Below are 14,014 nucleotides of genomic sequence, written 5' to 3' on the forward strand. Positions count from 1 at the left end.
GGGTTTATAACTAACTGAAGTGCATACACATGTTCACCAAAAGACAGGAATCAAAATATACATAGCAACAATGCTGATAATAACCCCAAACTTGGAACAACCTAGATGCCTGAAAACATAAATTGTGGTATAGTCAATGGATTATTCTACAGCAATGAAAATGAGTGAACTATAATTGCATACACTACATGCATGACTCTCACAAATATAATTTTTTTATTTTTTATGGGTTTTTTTTAAGATTTTATTTATTTATTTGACAGAGAGAGAGAACACAGCAGGGGGAGCGTCAGGCAGAGGGAGAGGGAGATGCAGGCCTCCCACTGAGCAGGGAGCCCCATGTGGGGCTCAATCCCAGGACCCTGAGATCATGACCCGAGCCAAAGGCAGATACTTAACCGACTAAGCCAGTCAAGTGCCCCCACAAATATAATATTTGAATGAAAAAAGCCAGATATAAAAGAATATGGACTATGATTCCAAATATATACAGTTCAAATACAGGCAAAATTACTTTATGCTGTTAGAAGTCAGGATGGTAGTTATTCTTGAGGGACATACTAATTTTAAGGGGCAAGAGGGGGACTTCTTCAGAGGTGCCAGTTGTCTCCGTGGTCCCGTGACTATCCACTAGTTTGGAAATTTGCTGGAAGGACTAATATGACTCAACATGAAGTAACAGTCATGCTTAAGACTTATTCCAGCTAAGGATACAGTGCAGGAATAACAGGGAAAAATATATATATAGGTCAAGTGCAGACTTTCTTGTATGTCCTCTGCAGGGAACGCATGGGTGCATCTTCTCCAATTGTGAAGTGCAAGGATATTTATGAAACTCTCATGTCCAGGACAGCTGGTTTGCATCTTGGGGTCCACAGTTCTTAAATAGAGTTGGTCACATCTCTGCCAAATGACTAGCTATGGTGCAAACCCCAAACCAGGCCCTGGGTGCATATCATGAACCTTGATATTTATTTTAAACATGCTGGTAATCTGGTTCATCTTGACCCAATACTTCGGGCATATAGACTAATATCTTTACCCAGTGTCAGTTTGTGAGCATTCCAGTTTAGTTCTCAGAGTTAACCCAGGATCATTACCATGGCTACAGAGATAAACAAGAACTGAATAAAATAGACCTGCTTCGTTAATTCCCTCTGCTCACTAGTGATGTTATCTTTCTTGCTCCGGGGACTGATCATATGGATATATTTAGTTTGTGCTTATGTACGCATATTGTACTTCAAACATTTTTTTAAAAAATTAGTCAGGTAGCAATCCCAAACCATCAATTAGAACTCATTTGAGAAAATAAATACTTTTTCCCCATGTCCATGTAAGATTACTGAAACTCTGGGAAGTTATCAAAATAACCTTAGAAGACCATTGGGGAATACCAAGTATAAAACTAATTTTAAATCTAAGAATTATTGAAGTAGATGTCAAGAGAATGAGGAAGTGAATCGAGTTCATGATGCTGAGTTTCAGAATATGTGTAAGTAGGCATGTAGTAATTTTGAAAAAAAATTGTATTTGGATGTTTTGTCTATTCTTTAATGTGTTTGAAGTGGTCTGGTTTCCTGTGACATTAGGGTATCATGGATGAAAAACCAGAGCTGATTACATTCTTCCTCATCCTAGAAGCCTTCTTAGTCCTCATTGCCTACAGATTTCATTTCACGGAAGTTCAGGACATTCATGATTTAGTACCAATCTTTCTTTACTGCTCCATTGCTCCATATGCATTTCTTAATCCTCAGGCCAACAAGAATGGACTGGTTTTGTTAAAATGAGCATTTTCACCATGGAATCCTTTGCTTAAGTGTTCCTTGGACACAAGTTTACTCTTCCTTTTTAAATTGGAAAACTGGTGGTCCCTGAAGTGCTTCGTATTGAAAATCATCTGCCAACCATCCTTCCAGGGGCTGGGCAACAAGTTCTTCCTTGAAAGGGGAGGTAGATGGCACATCACATATCCACCCCATCAATTCTGTACTTTAGAATCACTCGGGGGCCTGCAGAGACCCAGGCTTCCCTCTGAATTGGTAAACATGGAAAAAAGCCAGACCCTTTTATTTCAAATAAACTTCTCAGATGATTTTGATGCACAGAATTTTGATCATTATTCTTTTAGAAATTCATTCAAAACTCTCGAGTAAAGACTCTGGGCCAGGACTATGTCCTTTGCTTATAGGGCATCTCTCCTGTCTCAAAGTATCTTCCTTGTATTTGGCAGGTAAGGAAACTAGTAAAGAAAGCTTAAGTGACATGCCCAAGGTCAAACAGCTGCTGAATATTACCGAGGCTCAAACTCATCCATTCTGCTCCAAACTTCCCCATCCCACCCCCCTCCTTCTCTCTTTTCCTCTTCTTGCTCTCCCCATCTCTCATACATTTAAAATTTACTTGTGTATAAGTCATATTGTTCGTAAAATGAAACGAATGCCCTCATTATCCTTAGAAACTTTTCTAATGTTATATTAGTGGCCCTTCTTATAAAAATAAAAGCTTGTCCCTGTCATGGTAATAATAGATATCCCCCTACAGTTTATCCGGCGTAGATGGTCACGTGGTGCCGACTTTGATCTGGCAATAGCTTTTCCTTTAACTCACAATACCAGATACTGAAAAGAAACTGCAATGCTCTCTCATCTGTTTGCTCTGAATAAATCCCTCCTAGATCTTTACAAGACAGAGTCGGGTTTTCCCGAAAACGGAGAGCCTATTAAATTCCCCTGCAAGAGGCAGCTTGGGCGTTAGGTGGCATCAGGGAGGAGGTGCTTTAAATAAAAAAGCAGGGGGCGCCTGGGTGGCTCAGTCGGTTAAGCGTCTGCCTTCGGCTCAGGTCATGATCTCAGGGTCCTGGGATCGAGTCCCGCATCGGGGTCCCTGCTCAGTGGGGAGCCTGCTTCTCCCTCTCCCACTGCCCCTGCTTGTGTTCCCTCTCTAGCTGTGTCTCTCTCTGTCAAATAAATAAATAAAATCTTTAAAAAAAATAAATAAATAAAAAAGCAGGATAAAATGAAGATGGGGTGGATTTAATGGGCAAAGAACCTGGTTTTTATTTTGTTTTGTTTTGGTGGGTCTTTTTTGTTTTTGGCTCGAGCACATGGTGCCTCCTTCAAATCTCTGATCAACTCTCTGATCCTATCTAAACCACCAGGTCTGTGCAAAGCAAAGAAAGGTGGCCAATAATCCCTCCAAAAGAATCTGTGCTGCTCTCCGCACTGACAGCTTTGCTAAATGACAAGTGAGTTATAACCTTTCATCGCCTGGGCATGGCCCAGGGGCCATGACTAAGGTGTTGTAGATAAGCTATGGTAGATGAGGTTGTACTTGATTTTCCACCCTTCCATTCTTCAACTAATAATGTTCAATACTAAACAATGGCTTCTAAAGGCATTAAGGCCTTTACATCGTGCTGCTGATGACGATGTTTCTCTTACAGAAAGAAACCCCGGCATTGATATTCATCGGCATGCTGGGATTTTAGCGAGATAGAAGCAATTATGCATACTTGTGTATGAGCAATTTACACAAGCAAAGGCCTTAATTGCTTAGCTGGCAAGCCTTGTACTTTCTGAGTAGTATATATAATATATAAGCAGTGAATATTTTAATTTTCCAAAATCTGGCATCTCATTTGGAATTCGTAAGCTTGTACTGGAGTGAAGTTCAACCTAAATCATTCAAAGGGATTTCATACAAATTTCACTGAAATCCATGACCTTAAATGTACATGAGTTTCCCTTTCAGAAAGAGGATAGCACTCACTAAATTGAATAAAGTAATTTACTCTTGCTTAAGGCCTCTGGCACTTACAGCTCAATCCCACAGAACTTCAGCTGTACTTTTTCACTAATAAAAATCCTTGTTTTCTCCACTGACTTACAATGCCACCATTATTACAAATGAAATTCCCATACAGATTTGGGTTTATTTCTGGACTCTTCTGTGGATATCTGTTTATTTCATGAACTGATCCCAAAATGTTTTCATTTCTGTTTCTTTCAGGCCAGGAAAAAAAGTCCTCTATGAGTATTTGTCCATGTAGACTCCTCTGTCCTCCCGGAATCATGCTCCATGTGTCTTCTCGAGCCCCGCTCCTGCTTTTCCTCACACATCTCTCCAGCCACTTTTTTTCTTTTGTAGCCACTTTGTCCATTGACTGCTCTCATGCTGGTGTTTGCCCGAGTTCCATCCTTTGACCATTCTTATTCAATATAGTCTTCTCAGCTGTGTCTATGTTTTGAGCTGACACCCAAATGGGTGTGTCATCAGCCCTTCCTTGCTGAGCCTCAGATTGATTCTTCTCACTGACTACTTGACATCGCTGAGTCCTGGGGGGTTCTCAGTCCCTTTGATCTCAACACATTTAAAAATGTCTTCTGGGGGAGCCTGGGTGGCTCAGTCGTTAAGTGCCTGCCTTTGGCTCAGGTCATGATCCCAGGGTCCTGGGATCGAGCCCCACATCGGGCTCCCTGCTCAGTGGGAAGCCTGCTTCTCCCTCTCCCACTCCCCCTGCTTGTGTTCCCTCTCTCGCTGTCTCTCTCTCTGTCAAACAAATAAAATCTTAAAAAAAAAAAAAAAGTCTTCTGCTCCAAACCCATTCTTTGTCTCTCATTAACCATCTCAGCCTATAGTACCACCATCCAGGAAGTTAACCCAGTCAATTGCCTAGAAACCATCTCAATTACTTGTTACCCCTTATCACTTACATCCCTTTGGATACAACATCCTTCTGCTTCTGCTTTTTTAGTGTTTATTGAATCTCTTTCCTTTTTCCCACTCCCACGTCCACTGCCATATTTGAGCCTTTGATTATTCCTCTCAGAAGCTATACCAATAGCTCCCTACAGAATCTTGCTCAATTCCAAGGCATTGTTGGGAGAATGGTATTTAAAAGATGCAAACATAATTAGGTCATCTGTTTTGTTTTATTTTGTTTTTATTGTGGTAAAATACATGCAACATAAAATTTACCATTTTAATCATTTTTAAGTGTTGCAGTTCAGTGGCATTAAGTATGCTTATCTTCTTTTGTAACCATAACCACTATCCACATCTGGAACTTTGTTCTTACCCCAAACTGGAACTCTGTATCCACTAAACAGTAACTACCCTCCCCCTCTCCCCCACCTGCCTGGTCCTTCCCTCAGCCCTAGTAAGCACTATTTTCTGTTTCTATGAATTTACCTATTCCATGTACTTCATATAAGTGGAACCACACACTATTTGTCCTTTTATATTTGGCTCACTTGCATGATGTCTTCAAAGTTCATCCATATTGTAGCATGTCTCCATATTCCATTCCCTTTTAAGGATAATATTCTCTTGTGAGTATATACCATATTCTGTTTTTCCATTCATCTGTCAGTGGACGTTTGGTTTGCTTTCACCTCTTGACTATTGTAAACAATGTTGTGATTATTGGTGTAAAAATACCCGTTCAAGTCCCTGTTTTCAATTCTTTAGGTATACACCCAGAAGTGGAATTGCTGGGTCCTATGGTAATTCTATGTTTAATTTTTTGAAGAACTGTCATACTGATTTCCACAGTGACTGCATCATTTTACATTCCCATCATTAGTGCACAAAGGTTCCAATTTCTCCACATCCTCACCAACACTTGTTTTCCGCATCTTTTTACACACACACACTTATTTGTTTGTTTGTTTATTGCCATCCTAATGGGTGTGAGGTAGCATTTCACTCTGGTTTTGATTTGCATTTCCCTGACTGTGGTATTGAGCATCTTTTCATGTACTACTTATTGGCCATCGGTATATCTTCTTTGGACAAATCTGTTCAAATCCTTTGGCCATTTTAAATTGGGTTGTTTGGTTTTTGTTGTTGAGTTTTAGGAGTTCTTATATATTATGCATATTAATCTTTAACACATATATACAAATATTTTCTCCTGTTCTCTAGGTTACAAAGGTAACCTAACTTTGTTGATTGTGTCCTTTGCACAGATGATTTTAACCTCGATGGAGTCTAGTTTATGTAACTTTTCTTTTGTTGCCTATGTTTTTGGTGTCATATCTTAAGAAATCAGTGCCATATTGAACCTCATGATAATTTTGCCCTTTGTTTTTCTATAAAAGTTTTATAGTTTTTGGCTCTTATATTTAGATTTTTGACCCATTTTAAGTTAATTTGTGTGTATGGTGTAAGTTAAGCATCCAACTTCATTCTTTTGTAAGTGGATATCATTCAGTTTCCCCAGTACCATTTAAAAAGACTGTTCTTTCCCCATTAAATGGTCTTCGCACCCATGACCATATACATGAGGGTTTATTTCTGGGCTCTTTATTCTATTCATTGGATTTTATATCTGTCTTTGTGCCAGTACCACACTGTTTCAGTTACTGCAGCTTTGTAGTAAGTTTTGAAATCAGGAAGTGTGAGTCCTCCAGGATAATACTGGCCTCATAAAATAAGTTAGGGATTGCTTTTTCCTCTTCTATTTTCTAGATGAGATTGTGTGAAACAGGTGTTAATTCTTCTTCTTATGTTTGGTAGGTTTCTCCAATGAAACCATCTGGGTCTGGAGATTTCTTTCAGGAGAGCTTTTTAATTATGAATTCAGTTTTTATTAATGATTATATTAATAAAATACTAATTTTTGAGGACTCTTCTGATTATGTATTTCATCTTAGTTGAGTTTTTGGTAGTGTGTGGTTTTGAGACATTGTCCATTTCTTGTAAGTTGTTGAATTTATGAGCATAAAGATGTTCAAAGTATTTGTTTATTATCCTTTTAATGGCTGTAAAATCTGTAGTTATTGTAGACGCTGCTTTTAGGCAAACAGGCTTGAGTGATGGAATCTAGAAAAGCCCATCAGGTGACCCAGCCAGCTGAATACAGACAGGCCCATCAAGCTGAAAATACCATAGGCCCTAACTAATCAATGGGCTAATTACAACCAGGCACAGTTACCAAAAAGGGAATATTCCATATGTCACCATACCTCCTCATCTTCCCCCTTTAAAAACAGCCCTCACCCACTGCCTCCTTGCAGACAGCCTCTTCTGTTGTCCTGCACACCGCTCCCTTGCGGTGCATTCAATAAGCTGCTATCTCCTCAACTCTATGGTCAAATAATCTTTGACAAAGCAGGAAAAAACATGCAATGGAAAAAAGACAGCCTCTTCAATAAATGGTGCTGGGAAAATTGGACAGCCACATGTAGAAGAATGAAACTTGACCATTCTCTAACACCATACACAAAGATAAACTCAAAATGGTTGAAAGACCTCAATGTGAGACAGGAATCCATCAAAATCTTAGAGGAGAACATAGGCAGTAATCTCTTTGACTTTGGTCACAGCAACTTCTTTCAAGATACATCTCCAAAAGCTAGTGAAACAAAAGCAAAAATGAACTTTTGGGACTTCATCAAGATAAAAAGCTTCTGCACAGCAAAGGAAACAGTCAACAAAACAAAGAGGCAACCCACAGAATGGGAGAAGATATTTGCAAATGACACTACAGATAAAGGGCTGGTATCCAAGATCTATAAAGAACTTCTCAAACTCAACACCCAAAAAACAAATAATCAAGTCAAAAAGTGGGCAGAAGAGATGAACAGACACTTCTCTGAAGAAGACATACAAATGGCTAACAGACACATGAAAAAATGTTCATCATCATTAGCCATCAGGGAAATCCAAATCAAAACCACACTGAGATACCACCTTACACCAATTAGAATGGCAAAAATGGACAGGGAAAGAAACAACCAATGTTGGAGAGGTTGTGGAGAAAGGGGAACCCTCTTACACTGTTGGTGGGAATGCAAGATGGTACAGCCACTTTGGAAAACAGTGTGGAGGTTCCTCAAAAATTTAAAAATAGAGCTACCCTATGACCCAGCAATTGCATTCCTGGTATTTACCCCAAAGACACAGATGTAGTGAAAAGAAGGGCCATATGCACCCCAATGTTCATAGCAGCAATGTCTGCAATAGCCAAACTGTGGAAAGAGCTGAGATGCCCTTCAACAGATGAATGGATAAAGAAGATGTGGTCCATATATACAATGGAATATTACTCAGCCATCAGAAAGGATGAATACCCAACTTTTACATCAACATGGATGGGACTGGAGGAGATTATGCTAAGTGAAATAAGTCAAGCAGAGAAAGTGAATTATCACATGGTTTCACTTATTTGTGGAACATAAGGAATAGCATGGAAGACATTAGGAGAAGGAAGGGAAAAATGAAGGGGGTGGAAATCGGAGAGAGAGATGAACCATGAGAGACTATGGACTCTGAGAAACAAACAGGGTTTTAGAGGGGAGGGGGGAGGGGGGATTGGTTAGCCCGGTGATGGTTATTAAGGAGGGCACGTACTGCATGGAGCACTGGGTGTTATACGAAAACAGTGGATCGTGGATCACCACATCAAAAACTAATGATGTATTGTATGGTGACTAACATAACATAATAATAAAAAAAACCCCTGCTATCTCCTTTGTTCTGCCTCAGGTGAATCCTTTCACTGACCGAGCCACTGGCCTCCACCAGATCGTTGCCCCACATTTGGGTCCCCAGTCCCATGGGGAGAGACACCCCATTTAGATACTGCAGTTATATCCCCTATTTCATTCCCAATACTGGTGATTTGTGATTTCTCTTTGTTTTTGTCTAAATGAGTCATTGCAATCCAGGCTGATTTTAATGATCTATTTTGATTCAATTTGTATATTTTGTAATCTTTTAGTATGTCACAGAAAGGCATTATGTTTTGAAATTTTTTGAAAAGAACAACGGCTTGTTTTTAAAATATATATATTCATTATTAAAAATTTCAAGCCATTCTGAAAAATGTAGAGAAGAGAATAAATAATCAACCAAAATCTTTCCATCAGAAATATCCCTTGGTTTATAAGATTCCACAAATCTTCCTCTAGAGAGAGAAATACAAGTATAAGGTTATAATGAAAATAAACTGAAAGGTATGTTTTTTCATATATGGGTGGTACCACTCATGTTATTTTAAAACCAAATTATATTTAATCTTACTAAAATTAAATTTAAAAATAAAAGGAAAAGAAACAAAAATCTTCCTGCAGTGTTTTCTAAACTTCAGAAAAAATGTTAATTTCACAGAAAAAAAGTTATTTTTGTAAGAGAAGTAAGTTTCTAAACTATTCCTTTAAAGATAAGAAAAAAAGACTGTGAAAGAGCACAGTGAGATTAGAGGTGGGTTTTTGTAAGATATAAATGTATATATATCAGTTATATATGCAGCATATGTAACTATGTGCTTCAATATTTATAATATCCATTGACTTTTTGTTGAGGAAAATGTACTTAACCTCCTCATAACTCCCCTCTATCTGCAGAATTTAGTAAATTACACAAAAACATTTATATTGCCAAGGTTTGTAATATTTGTTCTTTTTTAAAGCTCCCAAACATAGTTTTTAGTCTCAGATTTATTTAAAAACAGATATAATTGTCATCATCACATTTGACCATGGCCTCACCATTCTTAAGATTTGTTTTTTAAATTTATCTCTTGGTTGAGTCAATGTCATGGTCAAGTAGAATTTGTTTTTAAAGGTTTAAATGTGCTATATATCTTGATTTGTTGTTTGAGAACAATTAACTGCTGTCTCGAAAAGCTGAAGAACAGCCTGGTTAGGCAAAATAGTCATCCTTGGGTCACTGTTTCTTTCACTCAGAACATTCCCCCAGGCATTGTATGATGCTGCGAAGCAATCTAAATGTAGCCTGATTTCCTTTTTCTTGTATGAAAATTGCCTTTTCTGCCTGGATGCACCAAAGATTATTTGTCTTTGAAATTCGATACCTTCACCAAAGTATATTTCAACTGTGTCCTTTTGTTCAGAAGATTTAAGATTCTATTTCAAGAAATTAGCTGCTATCATATCTTTGATTAATTTTTCTTTTTTTTTTTTTAAAGATTTTTATTTATTTATTTGAGACAGAGAGAATGAGAGAGAGAGAGCACATGAGAGGGGGGAGGGTCAGAGGGAGAAGCAGGCTCCCTGCCGAGCAGGGAGCCCGATGCAGGACTCGATCCAGGGACTCCAGGATCATGACCTGAGCCGAAAGCAGTCGCTTAACCAACTGAGCCACCCAGGCGCCCTGATTAATTTTTCTATTCTATTTTATTCTGCCCTTTTTTTTTTTTTTTTTTTTACAGCACAGGTTGTAAAAAGTGGTTGGTATGCTGGTAAATGACAACAGATAAACAAAAACTTCTGATATGTATTGTTTGTCGATTTATATGCTGTAAAAACTCCCACAATGGTTGATTTCAAGCTATCAATGTTGTTACCAAAAATGGAGTTAGGAGTTCTTGCAAGCTGGTGCAAGCCTTTTTGTGTACATGTGTTGGATCTCCTTTGTTTGACTTCCATATAATTTTCCTATGATTGGTTTTATACTTTTTGTGTTTGTGTGTGTGTGGTAGCTAAGTTCTATCACTGGGTTTCAGTTGTGTTTATTCTTATTTCCTATTCTTTTACTTTTTGAGTTGTTTAATGACTTCTCCCCCCTCCCCCCGCCTCCCCCCGCATGCCAAAACTCTGCCAGGGTCCCTTTCATATGGTCATATTGTTTCTTCTTTAAATCCTTGTATTTCTTTAAAAAAATTTTTTTTGTCAGATCATATAATCTTTAACTTTTTAGAACTTTGGAGAAATTTTTATCTGATCTTTTGTTCTGTTTCCTGGGGGTAATTCTCCTTCAGGTGAATTTTTCTCTTATGCTTTTTGTTTATGTTCCTTGAAACATTCATTTCCACCCCTTGTTGTGTCCCTCCTCTGTTATCTGAGCAAGTGTCCTGTTTCTTTCTGGAGTCTATGCTGGTTCCTTTATAATTGTGATGAATCTTTGAGGGATTCTAGCTATTTGCTGATGAATAGCATGGCTGAGGGGGGAAGTAAGCTGAGGTACTCTGAACCTTGACTCCACAGTGTGGTCTTAAACATCCCTCTCAAACAATCTACCAAGTTCTCGATCCCTCATACGCATCTTTTCACAGTTTTTTTGTGTTAATAAGGTTGGTTGGGATTAGTTTCTCATGAAATATTCACCAGTAGGCTTTATTATATTGAAAAATACACACTTCTAGTTATTATTTAACTGCTCTCTCCCCCCTCAAAAATTAAAAAGCACAAATACAGATTCTGACAGTGGATAAAATCATGTCTTAAATGTTAGGGAATGAGGGGCGCCTGGGTGGCTGGCTCAGTCATTAAGCATCTGCCTTCAGCTCAGGTCATGATCCCAGTGTCCTGGGATCGAGCCCCGCATTGGGCTCCCTGCTTGGCTGGAAGCCTGCTTCTCCCTCTCCCACTCCCCCTGCTTGTGTTCCCTCTCTCGCTGTCTCTCTCTATGTCAAATAAATAAAATCTTTTAAAAAAAATTAAAAAGCACAAATACAGATTCTGACAGTGGATAAAATCATGTCTTAAATGTTAGGGAATGAGGGGTGCCTGGGTGGCTCAGTCATTAAGGGCCTGCTTTTGGCTCAGGTCATGGTCCAGGGTCCTGGGATTGAGCCCCACGTCGGGCTCCCTGCTGGGCGGGAAGCCTGCTTCTCCCTCTCCCACTCCCCCCTGCTTGTGTTCCCTCTCTCGCCGTGTCTCTGTCAAATAAATTTAAAAAAAATCTTTAAAAAAAAAATGTTAGGGAATGAATACATATCAACTCAAGAGATCATAATTAATCATTTCACATACAAAAAATGTATGGAGCCAGATAACTAAATAGAAAATATACTCCTGGGGGGCCTGGATGGCTCAGTCAGTTAAGCGACAGATTCTTGATTTCAGCTCATGGCAAATCTCATGCGTCTTGGGATCAAGCCTGGAGTCTGGCTCTGTGCTCAGGGGGGGGAGTCTACTTGAGATTCTCTCCCTCTCCCTCTGCCCCTCCCCCTGCTCACATGCGCTCTCCCTCCCTCTCTCTCTAAAATAAATAAATAAATCATTTATAAAAAGAGAGGGAGAGAAAGAAAATGTATTCTTTTTAGTTTGTAAACTCAGGAGGTTCCTGGGTGAAATCTGAAACTGGTCCCCACACACGGAGCGCAAGGAGAGAATGAAGAAAGACCACTCCAGATTGGTAGCCAGCAATTTTAATAAGCAAGGGAATTTACATGTGAGGCTTGTCTTAGGTGGTGCAAGATAAGATCTCCACACCTACCCACCAGAATCTTAGAAGTTTACAGAGGCCTTAATTGGGTTAAGTCACGTATTCAGCAGGTGAACCCAACAATACATTACCCTCTAAGGTTATGTCCTTGAAACTGGCTCCTACTGTGGGAATGGTGGGGCCGAATGTACATTCTAAGGACAGGGGAGGGGGCAAGGAGTCTCTGATTGCCCAGGTCCAGATTGTGGGTCAACCAAAAGTCACATCCTCTCAATGACTGCCTTCAACAACTCCCAATTGCTGATTATAGGTTATTTTCCAAATTTTGAATCTCTGAGCCATGGAAAAATTCTATTATTTAAAAATAAAGTTTTTGAATCCCTCTGACAAATCGGTGCAGTCCTACTTTGTGTATTCAAAAGTGCTGTATTCGATCAATCTATTAGTGTGGTGGACAAAGTGATGTTCTACCCAGATCCCTCTTAGGTGAAGGACCTGTTACCCCAGCTGCAGGGACTACTGCTGGCAGATGGCCTTCAGCTGTTCTCTTCTTCAGGGACTGCCTCAACTTCAGAGAGCTGCTTCGTTTTCAAGTTCATGCCCATTCCAATACAGCCAAATGATTAATGTTCATATATAAAGGACTGGACAGCTCAAACCAACTCTTGACAACTCTGAAGGGTCATCCTAGCTCCAGAGCTCCCTAGAGGGCTGGCCAAGACTCATTGGCCTGCATCATAACTTGACTTCTACCTCTGTACACTCCTGCTTCCTGTACTTCCCACCCACACCTGTTGGTCCTTAATCAACACCCTGCCTGCTAAACTCTCAAGAAATGATATTATATAAAAAGAAACCCCCAGGCCTTAATGCAATGCAGTATGTCCAGAAATAGTATTATTATTCATTTATAAAGTTTACCTTGCATAACTCCTTAATGAATTTGATACAACTATCAATAATCATAATATTCAATTGTTGAAACAACCACACAAATGTAAGCTTTAACAGGTAAGACTTTTTTCCTGTGATTAAAGTTCAGTATTTCAAAGCAAAATTCTAATTGATAGCAATCACAAATAATACCTCTATGAAAATAGTTTCTAGCTCTTGTATCTGTGCAAGCACACATACAAGAAGGTCAAAAATAGAAAATATTTATGTAAATAATGGTGGGAGTGGGGGTGGTGGGTGTATAGTTAGGCCTATGTGTGTGGCTTAGAGAGTTAAGAGGAAGACTTAGAGACTCCTATTCCTTTAAACAGAAAAACAAGGCATGATATACCAGGGCATATTTCTCCTTTGTACATAGGAGTATTGAAGGAGAAAAGTAATTACACATTTATCCTATGGTTCCTTTTTTTTTTTTTTAAGATTTATTTTTTAACAGAGAGAGACAGTGAGAGAAGGAACACAAGCAGGGGGAGTGGGAGAGGGAGAAGCAGGCTTCCAGCCAAGCAGGGAGCCTGGTGTGGGACTCGATCCCAGGACCCTGGGATCATGACCTGAGCCGAAGGCAGACGCTTAACGACTAAGCCACCCAGGGGCCCTATGGTTCCTGTTTTGATACCACAGCTATTGGTACTGAATCGAGGGTACTGAATGAATGGAAAACAAGCAAGAGAGAAATGATAAATACTGTACCATTAACTATAAAACTGTTTAGAGTTGAGTATAATAGGGTACATAGATACAAACCCTTCTTTTTAATCTGCTATGCAGTTATGGAATCAGATACCATATCAGTAGCTCATGAAAATATTGTTGGGGCAGCTAAGGACAGACAAGGGTAGAACTTTATTTCCAAGGTTGGAAACTCATGACTGGTTTTGCGAATGTTTCTCTCTCACTCTAGCATGGACAGTGAATATTC

This window comes from Neomonachus schauinslandi, chromosome 10 (assembly GCF_002201575.2).
Source record: "Neomonachus schauinslandi chromosome 10, ASM220157v2, whole genome shotgun sequence".
Lineage (NCBI taxonomy): Eukaryota > Metazoa > Chordata > Mammalia > Carnivora > Phocidae > Neomonachus > Neomonachus schauinslandi.